The 16,071-nt window shown below is 41.4% G+C and overlaps 1 protein-coding gene across 1 annotated transcript in view; it reads right to left on the reverse strand.

Annotated features, from left to right (window-relative positions):
* The window catches only part of LOC145414620 (uncharacterized), a 784,070-nt gene that overhangs the window by 690,032 nt on the left and 77,967 nt on the right, over positions 1 to 16,071 (reverse strand). The gene's annotated exons all lie outside the window — the stretch shown is intronic.

Raw genomic sequence — 16,071 nt, forward strand, 5'->3', positions numbered from 1 at the left:
GATACTGTTTTGGCGCATGCTTTACCTAATGCACATTTCAGTTTCCCTGCTGTGAGGTAGGTTATAATTTTTGAGGGGAAGGGGGGCTGGGGGGTAAGGCCTCCCAGTTAGCTTTAAAAGACTACAGTTAGGTTTCCACTGCAATTTATGGTTTTAAACTGTATACATCTGAGTTCATTTGGTCTGCTGACGTCATGTCCAATCTTTACTCTGACGATGTAAGTGCTTGGGATAGATTGAAAGCACTTACTTGCCCCAGTGCCAGGGGGTTATCTCATCCTCTTTAGGCCCAAAGTAGTGGCAATGGGACACTGGTTACAAGACTGTGACAATGTGAGATAACTTTTACCTGGTCATGGCACTGTGGATTGTTACCTGGCTCTAATCTGGGAATCCCGGATTCACTTCCCGGCATAATGGTAATACAGGCAAACCCCGGTTTAACGATCTAACTGGTTAGGTAAAACCCCATCGTTAGGCAGGGTATTGTATATCGGAGTACTTTTAACATGTATTTCAATGTGGACCTTTTACCAGCCTTGGGTTTCCCCCAAACCAAGTCCAAATCCCACCCAAATGAGCCCAAAAACAAGTTTAAAGCCAATCTACATGGCCTAACAGCTGTCAAGGAAGCTAACCTATGCCTAACACCTGCAAATAACTCACTAAAACCAACAAATAAAATTTGAAAATCGTCAAATATACATCTGGAATAAATCTAGCTTATTAAACTGTACCCTAAAATGATAACCCCACCTATGGCTAAAACACATTAATCTAAGTCTAAAAACAGTTTATAAAGCAACCTAAACACACAAGTTTAGTCTAAAATATCATCATTCATTCATTCATTGCCAGACGCCATGTATCCCAAACGGGGTGGCCAAGGCTTAGAGTTAATTGTTTTACAGGGAGGGGCACTACTCCTCCACCAACCCCACTTGACACGCAGGGAGTAAATATCATCAAAATCAGTAAAAAAAATTAAAAACCCATCGTTAACCCCTACACCGTGGGCATGTTTACCGATGTTTTGCGTGTGCCGCGGGGTTATTCGGGCTCCGACAGACTCTCAAAAAATATTTGCCAAAAATCAGTTATTAGTCCTAGAATATTAAAATTATATATGCTTATGGCACATACCTTCAGCTTTCTCCTGGAATGTTTGTTGAGCCTTCGTCAGTTACCGTAGGACTTGTGGAGACCTCTGAAGTTGGGTAACGAAGTCTCCACTTTACACTTCCCGACAACCCGTAATATGATTACCACAGCCAGATATTAACATTATAACCACTACTCTATGATTTTCAAGTAGTTTGGGATCCATACTCCAAAAAAAAAAAACACTGTGCAAGCAATGAAAATTATGAGCGCATCTGACCGCCGCACTTGCGCTAGTTCGCTCTTGGTACTCAGTCATTTATTATTCATAAAACCCCTCACACTTTATATTTCTATTACTATATAACACTTATATATATCTACAGTCTTTATCCATAAGTTTCCTTCAGTAGTATTAGTTTATTGTCACTGTAGGGATTCAATTTCTTTCAGTAAAATACGTAGCATTCACTTTCTCGTCCTGTATACTGGCATTGAGAGTGAATGTCACTTTCATCTTCACTCTCATAACTCATAGTATTCAGACATGCTATAGTGAAACTTTCACTTTCATTACTCATAGGGTATATACTCGTATTCTTATAATACTACTCATTTACATTTCTGTTTACGTTCTCTATTTTATTTACGTTATTTACATTTCTATTTTATTTACACTGTGTTATGCACTGTCACTTGAAGTAACTTATAAAACTATTTTCCATTGTTCACGTATATTTACATTCATTACTTTCACTTGCTGTTTACACATTATTTACACATTATTTACAATTCCACTTGCACTGTTTTACTCAATAGAAAGATCGTAGTCACTCTTTTATCAATTGTCAGCCCTTTACCTCTTTCCACACGAGGTTTAGTAGGGGGTAAAGGTCACAGGGCCCTTTGCATGGGGGTGAAAAAAGGCCCTGAAGTCAGCAAGAGGATGAGCCGTACCTCCTCTTCGGAAGATGAGAGAGAACTGATAAAGGAGGGCCGGCCTGGGTTGAGGCCTACTTAGGGGTTATTCAGTACTACCAACGTAGCTCTTGAAACAGCTATTTATTTCACTGAAATGATTGGCAGGAAATCTAGACAATACATTATAAATTAGGTAGTTCCAGGTGAATGTAAATATCACTTAGGCTTCTCCCTTCCCTCTATCTATCTATCTATCTATTGCCAGATGCCTCAATCCCGTTTGGGGTGGCCACAAACAAATCGCCTCCAAGTCCCCCGCCATTTCACTGCCCTGCTCCCAACTCACACCCCCCTCTCTCATATACCTCTCCACCCCATCCCTCCATCTCATCCTCGGCCTCCCCCTCCCTCTTTCCCCCTCCACCTCACTCATGTACACTCTCTTCGTCAGTCTTTCACCCTCCATCCTCTCCACATGGCCAAACCACCTCAGTGTATTCCTCATAACGCTTCCTATCACATCCACATCCACACCACAACGTTCCTTTATATCCTCATTCGTCAGCCTGTCTCTCCACGTGACTCCACAGGCTCCTCTTAAATAACTCATTTCCACTGCTCTCACTCTTGACTTGTGTCCTTCCAACAATGTCCAAGCTTCACTTCCGTACGTTACAGTTGGTATCACAATACTGTCATGTAGTAACTTTTTCACTTCCATGCTCACTTCCCTGTTTCTTATCACTGCTTTCAAGGAACCAGCAACCTTTCTTCCCTGCTGTACCCTTTCAAGCACTTCACCCTCCAAACCTCCATCCTTACTCATCACACTACCCAAATACTTAAATGTACTCGTATTTTCCAATTCCTCACCATCCAACCTCGCTGTACATTCACTAACTTCACCACTCTCAAAGACCATCACTTTACTCTTCCCTACATTCACCTTTAGGTTCCGTTTCTTACACACTCTCTCAAACTCATCCACCAAGCCTTGCAGCTCCCCTTCGTCTTCACTCAACAACACAGTATCATCTGCAAACAACAGTACAGGGAGTTTCCAAACACTATCCTCTCTCACCAGGGCCATTCCAACATCCACTACCCTACCTTGTACCTCTTTTATTACCCCATCCATGTACAGATTGAACAACCATGGAGACATGACACATCCCTTTTTCAAACCAACTTTCAAAGAGAAAAATTCACTTAGTTCACCATCCACACGCACTGCAGCCTTCGCACCATCGTACATGCTCTTCACAGCATTCAACAACTTCCCATCTACTCCATATATTCTTAACTCTTTCCACAATCCTTGTCTATTCACCCTGTCATATGCTTTCTCCAAATCCATGAAAGCCGCATACAACTTCTTTCCCTTCTCTAGAAACTTTTCCACTAAAGATCTAAGAATGAATATCTGATCTACACAACCTCTTCCCTTCCTAAAGCCTCCCTGTTCTTCTCCAACTAATTTCTCTGTTCTTTCTCTAACTCTGTCTATAAGTATCCTACCATACACTTTTCCTATTATACTAAGAAGACAAATGCCCCTATGATTACCACACACTTCTTTTTCCCCTTTTCCTTTGTACAAGGGAATAATTATACCTGACTTCCAATCCTCCGGGACTCTACCTTCCTCCCAGGCCAATCTGCACATCTTCCACATCCATTCTACTACTATCTCTCCCCCATGCTTCAGCATTTCACCACACACTCCATCAATTCCTGGGGCTTTCCCCGATTTAACTTTCTTCATTGCTTCCACAACTTTTATCCTACTGATTTTTTCCTGTCCTCTCACCTCCCTCCTTCTCCCAGCCATTCCCCAGCCACTTATACTCGCATTACTTCCATCCTCTACGTTCAACAATTCCTTAAAGTGTTCTCTCCATCTGCTCACTTTTTCTCCCTTCTCCACTAGTAATCTACCATTTTTATCTTTCACTCCCCTGCTAACTTCACTTCCACCCTGTCTTACTCTTTTCACTTCTCTCCAGAACATTTTCTTACAGTCCCTCCACTTTACACTCAAATTCCTTCCAAATTCCTCATCCACTCTCTTCTTACTCTCTCTTACTAATCTTTTCACCTCTCTCTTCCTTTCCACATATAACTCTCTCTTCCGCCTCTCAACTTCTTCCACGCCCCTATTTCTCATCCATTCATTGTATGCTTTCTTCTTTTGTGCCACAGCCTGTTTCACCTCTTCAGTCCACCACGCTGTTCCTTGCACCCCTCTCCGTCTTCTCTTCCTTCCACACACCACATCACATGCTGCACATATTTCTTCTGTAAATATCTTACACATACCTTCCACGTCTCCAATCTGCTCCAATTCATATTTGCCCAATCGTTCCTCCACTTCTGTCTTATACTCTGCCCTTTTCTCATCCTCTTGTAACCTTTCCACTCTCCTTGCAACTACTCCTTCCTCTCGTCTTTCCCTTCTTCTATTCCTCCATCTTACTTGCATCCTAATTCTGGCCACCACCAAGTAGTGGTCAGAAAGTCCACTCCCCCAACCTCTATACACGCTTGCATCCTTTACACATCTTCGCATCCTTTCATCCACACACACATAATCAATCATTGCCTTCCTTTCATTCAGTTCACCACCCACCCTTCTCATCACTCACCATGTATACCTGTGGATCATTTTATGCCTGAAGAGGGTATTGGTTATCACCAACCCCCTCCCAGCACAGATGTCCACTAACGCACTCCCATTCTCATCTATCTCAGCAGGCACACCCCACTCACCAACTATTCCATCCACCTTCACATTCCCAACTTTACCATTCATATCACCAATCAAAAACACTCTCTCATTCCTTCCAAACTTTTCCATGCACACTTCCACATTTGTCCAGAACTCTTCTCTCACTCTTCTAGCACGATCTTGCGTTGGCGCATACACACACACAATCGCCCACATTTGTATTCCAACTTTCAACTTTACCCACACAATCCTTGACCCAACTGATCCATACTGTCTTATGCTCTTCTTCTATCTTTTACTCACAACTATACACACTCCTTCCTTTGCCCTCTCATTCTCATCTACTCCTGCACATATACCCCATCCATACTCCCATTCTCTCACACTTTCTCCTCACCATTTTGTTTCAGTTATTCCACATACATCCACTTTCGCATCCTCAAGCACCTGGACAATCTCTCTCTCTTTCACCTCATCATTCGCTCCTCTTACATTCCATGTACTCATTACCAAGTCCTTTGTCCGGTCCTGGGTCGTCATCGTTTGGTCAGTCCTTGTCCGAGGCTTCTTGTTTGTTTTTTTAGTTAGTTGTTTTCCGGGGAGGGGCACTAACCCTTCCCTCCTTATATGTATATTTATTACGAAAATAGATTATATGGCATATTTCAAGGGGAAAAAAACAGTGAAAATTAGCGAACGAGTGCATGTGAGGTGTTGTCAGGTGATAATTAGCCAATTCCAGGTGTATGGCACTCTCACTTACCTTATTTCTTTCTTGTATATATTATTTGGTATAAGAATAGGGCATAGGGCTTATTTCAATGGATGAAATCAGTGAAAAATTCTAGGGAAGATTTACTTAGCGTAGCACAGCCGGGCAGGCGAGAGGATAGTGTAATGGAGGGGGGGTAGGGAGGGGAGTCAAGAACGGGGAGAAATGGCTAAATTGTCAACAATGGATGGGAGTACAGATGAGATTAGGAGTGCTGACTAGTGTTGGACATTGGCAGTACTGACAGATGATACAAGCCCCCACTTGGAAGCCCGGGTGAATTCAAAATAACACAGAATCACAAAAGCGACGCCCCGCGGTATGATCCCTTGCTCCCAAGTGTCACGAAAGTGACGCCCCGCAGTTAAGGGGTTAAACCAGGGTTTGGCCATTGTTAGGCAGGGTATGGTGCAATTTCTACCCCCATCGTTAAGCCGGGGTATCGGATGTATGGGTATCGTGTATCGGATGTATGGGTATCGTGTATCGAGGTATTACTGTATGTTGGATTATTTTTCCTGTGTAAAGTACAGGTCTCTCTTTTCATTCTGACCTGCCATAAGTGCTTGAAAAAGATTAAAGACATCTACTTGCCCGAGTGCCTCGGGGCTATCTCATCCTCTTCAGGCCCACAGTGGGGGTGGAGGGACATTGGTTACAAGATTGTGACAATGTGAGATAACTTTTACCTGGTTGTGGCATAGTGGATTACTGCCTGGCTCTCATCTGGGAGTCAAAGGTTTGATTCCCAGCATAATGGTAATATTTTGGATGATTTTTCCAGTGTAAAGTTCAGGTTTCTCTCTTCATGCAGAACATATTGTCTGAGTAACATGGGTTTGAGTACCATGGTTCATCTTCAGTCTACATCGTCTGAGTTACTTGAAGACTGACTGTAACTGTGATGGGCAGAAACATCTTCTACAGCATACAGTACATATAAATTTCCCCACTTCTTATCTTCCCTCTACTTTCTTTCTACTAATTCTTTTACAATGTTATCTGAGTAATCTCTTCTGATGATACGAATGGGGTGCTTCTGAAAAGCCTAGTATTCCATCAGATGGCTCCATTGTAGCAGTAAACACATTCCCTCGCTGTTTAAAAAGCATAATCTTATTTGTTAAATATTTACACTGTTGTGTGAAATTGTGAATCATGGTAATGTCATATGCCGTAATATAAATAATACAAATAGAATACGTATATATACGTATCATGAATTGTTTATATTTATCATAAACTGAAATTAAAATATCACTGATGGCATGTGATGGCAATCTGCCATTTCAGTGGTCCTATATTATTTAATTTCTGCTACATTTAGTGCAAATTAGATTCTTAATACACAGTTTGTTCAGAGTGTAAAGTACACCTAGTGGGTATCTTGACTCATCGAGTCTCTATGTGGGCAGAAATTTAATGTTGAGTAAATACTGGCATTCACCATCATAAATCATCCGGTCTGAGGAACCGTCCCAAAACCAAGATCATTTACGTGTCATTCTTTGCCCGGTCTCACTGAGGATAGACGACTGTGGAAGGTAAACAAGCCAAGACATCGCCTCCAAGTGATCCACAAGATTCACACGGAGTCAAGTTCAGTATTCATGATTATATATATATATATATATATATATATATATATATATATATGTAATATATATATATATATATATATATATATATATATATATATATATATATATATATATGGCCAGAATTAGGTTGCAAGTAAGATGGAGGAATAGAAGAAGGGAAAGACGAGAGGAAGGAGTAGTTGCAAGGAGAGTGGAAAGGTTACAAGAGGATGAGAAAAAGGCAGAGTATAAGAGAGAAGTGGAGGAACGATTGGGCAAATATGAATTGGAGCAGATGGGAGACGTGGAAGGTGTGTGTAAGATATTTACAGAAGAAATATGTGCAGCATGTGATGTGGTGTGTGGAAGGAAGAGAAGACGGAGGGGGGTGCAAGGAACAGCGTGGTGGACTGAAGAGGTGAAACAGGCTGTGGCACAAAAGAAGAAAGCATACAATGAATGGATGAGAAATAGGGGCGTGGAAGAAGTTGAGAGGCGGAAGAGAGAGTTATATGTGGAAAGGAAGAGAGAGGTGAAAAGATTAGTAAGAGAGAGTAAGAAGAGAGTGGATGAGGAATTTGGAAGGAATTTGAGTGTAAAGTGGAGGGACTGTAAGAAAATGTTCTGGAGAGAAGTGAAAAGAGTAAGACAGGGTGGAAGTGAAGTTAGCAGGGGAGTGAAAGATAAAAATGGTAGATTACTAGTGGAGAAGGGAGAAAAAGTGAGCAGATGGAGAGAACACTTTAAGGAATTGTTGAACGTGGAGGATGGAAGTAATGCGAGTATAAGTGGCTGGGGAATGGCTGGGAGAAGGAGGGAGGTGAGAAGACAGGAAGAAATCAGTAGGATGGAAGTTGTGGAAGCAATGAAGAAAGTTAAATCGGGGAAAGCCCCAGGAATTGATGGAGTGTGTGGTGAAATGCTGAAGCATGGGGGAGAGATAGTAGTAGAATGGATGTGGAAGATGTGCAGATTGGCCTGGGAGGAAGGTAGAGTCCCGGAGGATTGGAAGTCAGGTATAATTATTCCCTTGTACAAAGGAAAAGGGGAAAAAGAAGTGTGTGGTAATCATAGGGGCATTTGTCTTCTTAGTATAATAGGAAAAGTGTATGGTAGGTTACTTATAGACAGAGTTAGAGAAAGAACAGAGAAATTAGTTGGAGAAGAACAGGGAGGCTTTAGGAAGGGAAGAGGTTGTGTAGATCAGATATTCATTCTTAGTTCTTTAGTGGAAAAGTTTCTAGAGAAGGGAAAGAAGTTGTATGCGGCTTTCATGGATTTGGAGAAAGCATATGACAGGGTGGATAGACAAGGATTGTGGAAAGTGTTAAGAATATATGGAGTAGATGGGAAGTTGTTGAATGCTGTGAAGAGTATGTACGATGGTGCGAAGGCTGCAGTGCGTGTGGATGGTGAACTAAGTGAATTTTTCTCTGTGAAAGTTGGTTTGAAACAGGGATGTGTCATGTCTCCATGGTTGTTCAATCTGTACATGGATGGGGTAATAAAAGAGGTACAAGGTAGGGTAGTGGATGTTGGAGTGGCCCTGGTGAGAGAGGATAGTGTTTGGAAACTCCCTGTACTGTTGTTTGCAGATGATACTGTGTTGTTGAGTGAAGACGAAGGGGAGCTGCAAGGCTTGGTGGATGAGTTTGAGAGAGTGTGTAAGAAACGGAATCTAAAGGTGAATGTAGGGAAGAGTAAAGTGATGGTCTTTGAGAGAGGTGAAGTCAGTGAATGTACAGCGAGGTTGGATGGTGAGGAATTGGAAAATGTGAGTACGTTTAAGTATTTGGGTAGTGTGATGAGTAAGGATGGAGGTTTGGAGGGTGAAGTGCTTGAAAGGGTACAGCAGGGAAGAAAGGTTGCTGGTTCCTTAAAAGCAGTGATAAGAAACAGGGAAGTGAGCATGGAAGTAAAAAAGTTACTACATGACAGTATTGTGATACCAACTCTAACGTACGGAAGTGAAGCTTGGACATTGTTGGAAGGACACAAGTCAAGAGTGAGAGCAGTGGAAATGAGTTATTTAAGAGGAGCCTGTGGAGTCACGTGGAGAGACAGGCTGACGAATGAGGATATAAAGGAGCGTTGTGGTGTGGATGTGGATGTGATAGGAAGCGTTGTGAGGAACACACTGAGGTGGTTTGGCCATGTGGAGAGGATGGAGGGTGAAAGATTGACGAAGAGAGTGTATGTGAGTGAGGTGGAGGGTGGAAGAGGGAGGGGGAGACCGAGGATGAGATGGAGGGATGGGGTGGAGAGGTATATGAGAGAGGGGGGTGTGAGTTGGGAGCAGCGCAGTGAAATGGCGGGGGACAGGGCGACTTGGAGGCGATTTGTTTGTGGCCACCCCAAACGGGATTGAGGCGTCTGGCAATAGATAGATAGATAGATATATATATATATTCTCTCTCTCTCTCTCTCTCTCTCTATATATATATATATATACATATATATATATATATATATATATATATATATCTATATATATATATCTATCTATCTATCTATCTATCTATATATATATATCTATATCTATCTATCTATATCTATCTATCTATCTATCTATCTATATATATATATATATATATATATATATGCAAACGTGAGAACACATGACGAGTAAATACTACTGCATTCTCTTAAATGTCTACCCCCAGTGAGATTGCATCCAGGTCAAGAGGACTGGTATGTGCACAAGCTACTGACTCAGTCAGTGGAAGATCTTACAAACATATGTGTGTGGACAGGTGGCCTGGAGACAGTTCTCACATGACCATACCATTAGGGACTTGCCAAGAGGGGGCAATGTGCGTGAGATATTGATGATAAGATGACCTTAAGGTATTCATTTGGTAGGCACTTGGTGAAATGTAAAAATTAAAATAACCACTAGTTCTCAATAGAAAAGACAAAACTTCACTGTAACACTTTATTTACAAAAAGCTACAATGATACATATGAATATGACTCACTCATGGTGCAAGGAAGCTGCAGGGGATGGTCTCTCTCTCTCAGTTCAACAGTCAGGAACTCACATTACTGAACTATATGTGTTTGTGGGTGTGTCCATTTACAACAGTAATGTAACCAACGTCGGGTACAGGGACATGAGAAATGGGCGTAGCTTAGTTAAAAGCTAGAAAGGCAAGATGTGGGAATGACAATCACACAAGGATATCGCTCAGTGAAACACACTGCCTGTACATAGTCACTTATGAACCAATGACGAATGTTATGAATTTAGCTTGTTTCTACTCTGAGTGAATCCGTGACATTACACGCCATCAAAATAAAATTTTTCATAGAAACTTGACATCCCTCATGAAAAAACTTAAACACGGGACTGTCTTGTGGTGCGCATGCGTGAAGGAAGCGAGCAAAATGTTGAATGCCAGTATTTACTCAACATTAAATTTCTGCCCACATAGAAACTGGATAAGTCTAGATTCCCACTAGGCGCACTTTACAGTCTGAACAGACAATGTATTAAGAACCAAATTTGCACTAAATGTAGCAGAAATTAAATAATATAGGGTCACTGGAAGGACGGGTTGCCATCACATGCCATCAGTGATATTTTAATATCCCTTTATGATAAATATAAACACTTCATGATACGTTATATATACGTATTCTATTTGTATTATTTATATTTTGGCATATGACATTACTATGATCCACATTTTCACACAACAGTATAGATAATTAACAAAGAAAAATATGCTTTTTAAACAGTGCGGGGAATGTGTTTACTGCAACAGTGGAGCCATCTAGCGGAATACTAGCTTTGAAAGCACCCCATTACACCACCCTCTAACCTGAATACACCACTCACCTACCAACACCACCCATCCCACCAGTCCATCTCATGTTTATAGCAAGTTTAGAATACTGAAGGGGGGGGGGGAGACACTGGGGCTCTCCCCCCTAATATGGATGTAAATAGGGATCTTCAATGTATGTAACCTGCATAAAACCTGGTCAGGGTGAAGATCTACCTCTGTGCAAACTTTTGCTTTGTAGGTAGCTATTTAAAAAAAAAAAAAAAAAAAAAAAAAAAAAATCTGGCAGGACACTGAGGAAAAATATAAACACACCACCCTGCCAACTACACTGCCCACTCTAGCAACCCATCTCATTGTTCCCCCCCCCCCTCAAAATTAGAATACCCTGACCTGGGTACAGATAGGGATCTTCACTGGTCACAACCTACCTAAAACCTGATCAGGGTGGAGGTATACCTCTGTGCAAAATTTAATTTTTCTATTTAAAAAAAAAAGTGGGGTGGGGGGGGGCTGTACTCTGTATGCACATATTTTTTCATTCCTCATATGTATTTATTTATTGCCAGATGCCATAATCCCATAAGGGGTGGCCATTTGACTCTGAGTTATTTGTTTTATGGGGAGGGGCACTAACCCTCCACCAACCCACTTGTTGACACATAGGGAGCACGTATGGTTTGGTTATATGGTTACCACTCAGCGTTGTAAATGGTTTCTTGGTTTACAGGAAACCATTTGGCTTGTCACTCAATGTAAAGCCACCTGTAAAGTAAAGAAAAGTAATAAGAAGTGACAGGAAAGATGGGGGAAATAGGAAGAGAGGAGGGCAGGCACAGAAAAAGAATGATAAAGGCTAAGGAAGAAGTAGGCAGCACTACATCAAGTGAGTGGATGACGGTCACCACCACTATCCTCCCTCTATTATCTCCCTACACACCTTTTATATAATATTACCCTTTACTTAAATCGTACTGATATATGTACATAATCCTCCTACCTACAACACCCATTCACATACACCACCCACTCTCCTACACAATCCTCCCACCTATGCCACTCACCACCCTACACCACCCTTTCACCTACATCCCCTACCCACCTACACTCTCCCAACCCTTATCAGGGCCATAGTAAATATGGGGTGGGGGTTTTCCTCCCTCCTAGTCTGGATGTGGACAGAGAACTTAACTGGCCTCATTCTGCCTAAAACCTTACTGGGACAGAGGCCTTCCTATGAGCAAAACTTTGTTTTCCTAAGTAAAAAAAAAAAAAAAAAAAAAAAATCTAGCAGGAGACACACACACACACACACACACACACACACACACACACAGGTCGCCAACAGAGATGGAGCTCTTCCTGGATCGTGGGGAAATAATCGCTGAATCAGCAACGAAAAGGACACCAGCCTATTTGTGATTATGTTAATGAGTGCGTGAGTGGTGGTCCCGTCGGACAGTAGTTGAAAAAAACTGCGGGTTTGGTCATAAAAAGAACAAGGCATAGTGGAAATAGAAAGTCTCCATTTGGCTGATTCATGGCAGAAAGGGACAGTACTTTGTTTACATCTGGCGAGAAAGAGTTTGAGGGCTTCTTTGAAGAGGATGTGGGAAATGGAAGTATTAAGTTGAACCAAACAAGAGTAGCAGGAGTAGAGAAAACAGCAGAGAGGAATGTCCAGGATAAAAAAGGTATTAGTAATTAGAGATTTACAGGAACGGACCATAGAGCAGGAAAATGGGATCACAATTCTACGGAATAAACTGGAAAAAGTTTGTACATGCAGTGACGAACAAGAAAGAGAAGTTACAGAATTAAAGGTGAGCAATGAAAATGCCTCTAATGAAATAAAACTGCTTAAGAGAGACAATGAGAGGTTGGAAGAAGAAAGGGATGGGATGAAAAGCAAATTAGATGAGTAAGAATCCAAATCAAGAATGCAAGACAAGCACATTAAAGAAATCAAGGAGCAACATAAGGGGTGAAAGAAAATTCAGGAAGAAGGAAATGTAAATTTGAAAGAGATTATAGAACAACAAAGCAAGGAAAAGGTGGAGAGGGAAGTGGTTAGGGTACTGAGAAGTAGAGAATCTTTAGTTAGGGATGTAGCAGATAAGAAAAAATGTGTAATAATTTCAGGAGTTAAAGAAAAACGTATGACAGTAAGATCAGACAGAGAACGAGAAGAACTGAGTAAAATAAAGAAATAATATCATCAGTCATGGAGGAAAACCACAAAGCTCAAGATGAGACTGAAGAAGTGTTTAGGTTAGGAAAGTACGAAGAAGGAGGGGCAAGGACATTGAAGGTAAACTTGAAGTCCCAGGCAACAATAAATGAAATTATCAATAGAACATGGAAATTATCAAACAAGAAAGGATTAAAAAATGTTTGGGTAAGGAGAGATGCAAATGAGGAAGAAAGGGCTAAAATGAGGAGTTAGTGAAGGAAGCAACGGTAAAAAAAGAAAAGAGAATGGAGGAAGAGAAGACATTGTTTTACTGGAGAGTCATGGATCAGAAATTAAAGAAGTGGTACCCACAGTGAAGAGGAGAAAAAGGGGTATAAAAAACATCAAAAATAACCTGAAGGTGGCATATACTAATTTTGATGGTTTAATGTCGCCAAGGTTAGAAATCAACGATTTTTTGAAGGTACATGAATCTGATGTTATGTGCTTTGTACAGACTAAGAGAAGATACTGATGTTCATGGGAGATGGTAAATACAAGCTGTGGAGAAGAGACAGAAAAGAAAAACCGGGAGGAGGAGTGATGATAGCAGGGAAGAACAACATAAATGTAGATACTGTGGAAATGGAAGGAGGCAGGGCTGAAGTGATATTTTCTTTCCGTTACAGGTGGCTTTACATTGAGTGACAAGGCAAATGGTTTCCTGTAAGCCAAGAAACCATTTACAATGCTGGGTGGTAACCATATAACCAAACCATATGTGATCCCTACGTGTCAGGTGGGTTGGAGGAGGGTTAGTGCCCCTCCCTGTAAAAAAAATAACTCAGAGTCAAATGGCCACCCCGTACGGGATTATGGCGTCTGGCAATAGAGAGAGAGAGAAACTGGAGAAACACACTGAGGTGGTTTGGCCATGTGGAGAGGATGGAGGGTGAAAGACTGACGAAGAGAGTGTATGTGAGTGAGGTGGAAGGGGGAAGAGGGAGCAGGAGGCCGAGGATGAGATGGAGGGATGGGGTGGAGAGGTATATGAGAGAGGGCAGTGTGAGTTGGGAGCAGGGCAGTGAAATGGAGGGGGACAGGGTGACGTGGAGGCGTTTTGTTTGTGGCCACCCTAAATGGGATTGAGGCGTCTGGCAATAGAGAGATAGATAGAAACTGGAGAGAAAGGCAAGACAGATATGGTAGTAGTGTATGCTCCCCCTAAGACAAGAGCATGGAGTGATGATGAATACCAGGATATGTTGTCAGACATGGCTAGTTATTTACAGAAAATGATTGAGAAATGCAACAATATAACTTTAATGGGTGACTTCAATTGTAAAGAGGTGAACTTGGAGGAATGGGGCTCAGGAGGCACTGAAGATTCGTGGGGCACTATATTATTAAATATAACAATGAACAATGTGATGACGCAATGGGTCAGAGAAGAGACATGGTTCCGAGGTAAGGACACACCGACAAGACTGGATTTACTGTTTACCAAAGAACCCGATGGAAGAGAATCTTTGAAATATCTGTGTCCTATCGGAAAAAGAGATCATGTGATCATTGAGTTCCAGATGATAACAGGTAACGTGGAGCCAAGAGACGAGCTTCATAGGCACGGAAGATACGGCTTTGGGAAAGCAAACTTTACAGGATTGAGAAAATTTTTTGAAAACACAGATTGGAGAAAATTCAGAGAAACAAGAGAGATACAGAGGAAGTGGGATATTTTTCTAGACCTCTATAATTCGGGAGTGGAAAAATTTGTCCCAAGAGTAAGGGGGAAAGAAAACAGGAAAAAGGAATGGTTTAATAGAAAGTGTATGATAGCAAAAAAAGAGAGAACGGCATGGAACAACTGGAGAAAGAGAGGTAACAACAAAACAAAGGAAGAATATAAAAGAAATAGAAATGAATACACAAGAATACATAGAGAGGAAGAAAGGAATTTTGAAAACGGTATAACAGACAAATGTAAGGATGAACCCAAACCGTTTTATAGATCTGTCAATGGTTAACTGATACAAAAGGAAAGAATCACCAAACTGAAAGTAGAAGGAGAGGTCTATAAAGATGCGGCAATGCAAGCAGAAATAATGAACAAATGTTTCCAATCAGTTTTCACTAATGAAAAGGAGTTTGTGGAAGAGGAGGGAGTGACTAGAAATGTAGTGATAAAAGATATAAAAGTGGAAGTACAGGAAGTGTATAAATTACTGGAAACTCAAGATGTAAGGAAAGCCCCAGGACCAGATGGAATCTCTAATTGGGTACTGAAGGAATGCAGAGAACAACTGGCGGATAAGATTCACAGTTTAATTGTGTGTTCTCTGGAAGAGGGGAAAGTGCCTCAAGAATGGAAGAGGGCCAATGTGGTACCAATTTATAAGTGAGGAAACGGGGAAGAACCCTTGAATTATAGACCAGTGTCCCCAACCAACATGGTCGCAAAATTGTCCGAGAGAATTCTGAAAGATAGATGGATAAAATATCTGAAAGAGATGAATATTTTGGCTGATAGTCAGTTTGGATTCAGAAGTGGAAGGTCACGTGTTTCCAATTTGTTGAGCTTTTGCTCAAGAGCAATTGATGTGCTTCAGGAGGGAGATGGTTGGATGGATTGTGTGAATTTAGATTTGGAGAAGGCCTTCGACAAGGTACCCCATAAGAGACTAATGTGGAAACTAGAGCATATTGGAGGACTGAAGAGGAACCTCCTGGAATGGATGAGACTTTTTGAGAGACAGACAAATGAGGACAGTAATAAAGGATAGGATGTCTGGATGGAGGAAAGTAACAAGTGGAGTCCCAAAGGGCTCGGTGTTTGCACCAGTAAAGTTCCTGATTTTCGTAAATGATATGGTAGATGGAGCGAACAGTTATGCTAGTCTGTTTGCTGATGATGCACAGAACTTAAGGAAGGTAGAGGTTGAGGAGGATTGTAAAATGCTGCAGGAGGATCTGGATAGGATACACAATTGGAGTCGGATGTGGGAAAT

This window comes from Coenobita brevimanus, chromosome 100, assembly GCF_032717465.1.
Source record: "Coenobita brevimanus isolate Jiangsu-jjx chromosome 100, ASM3271746v2, whole genome shotgun sequence".
NCBI classification, from domain to species: Eukaryota; Metazoa; Arthropoda; class Malacostraca; order Decapoda; family Coenobitidae; genus Coenobita; species Coenobita brevimanus.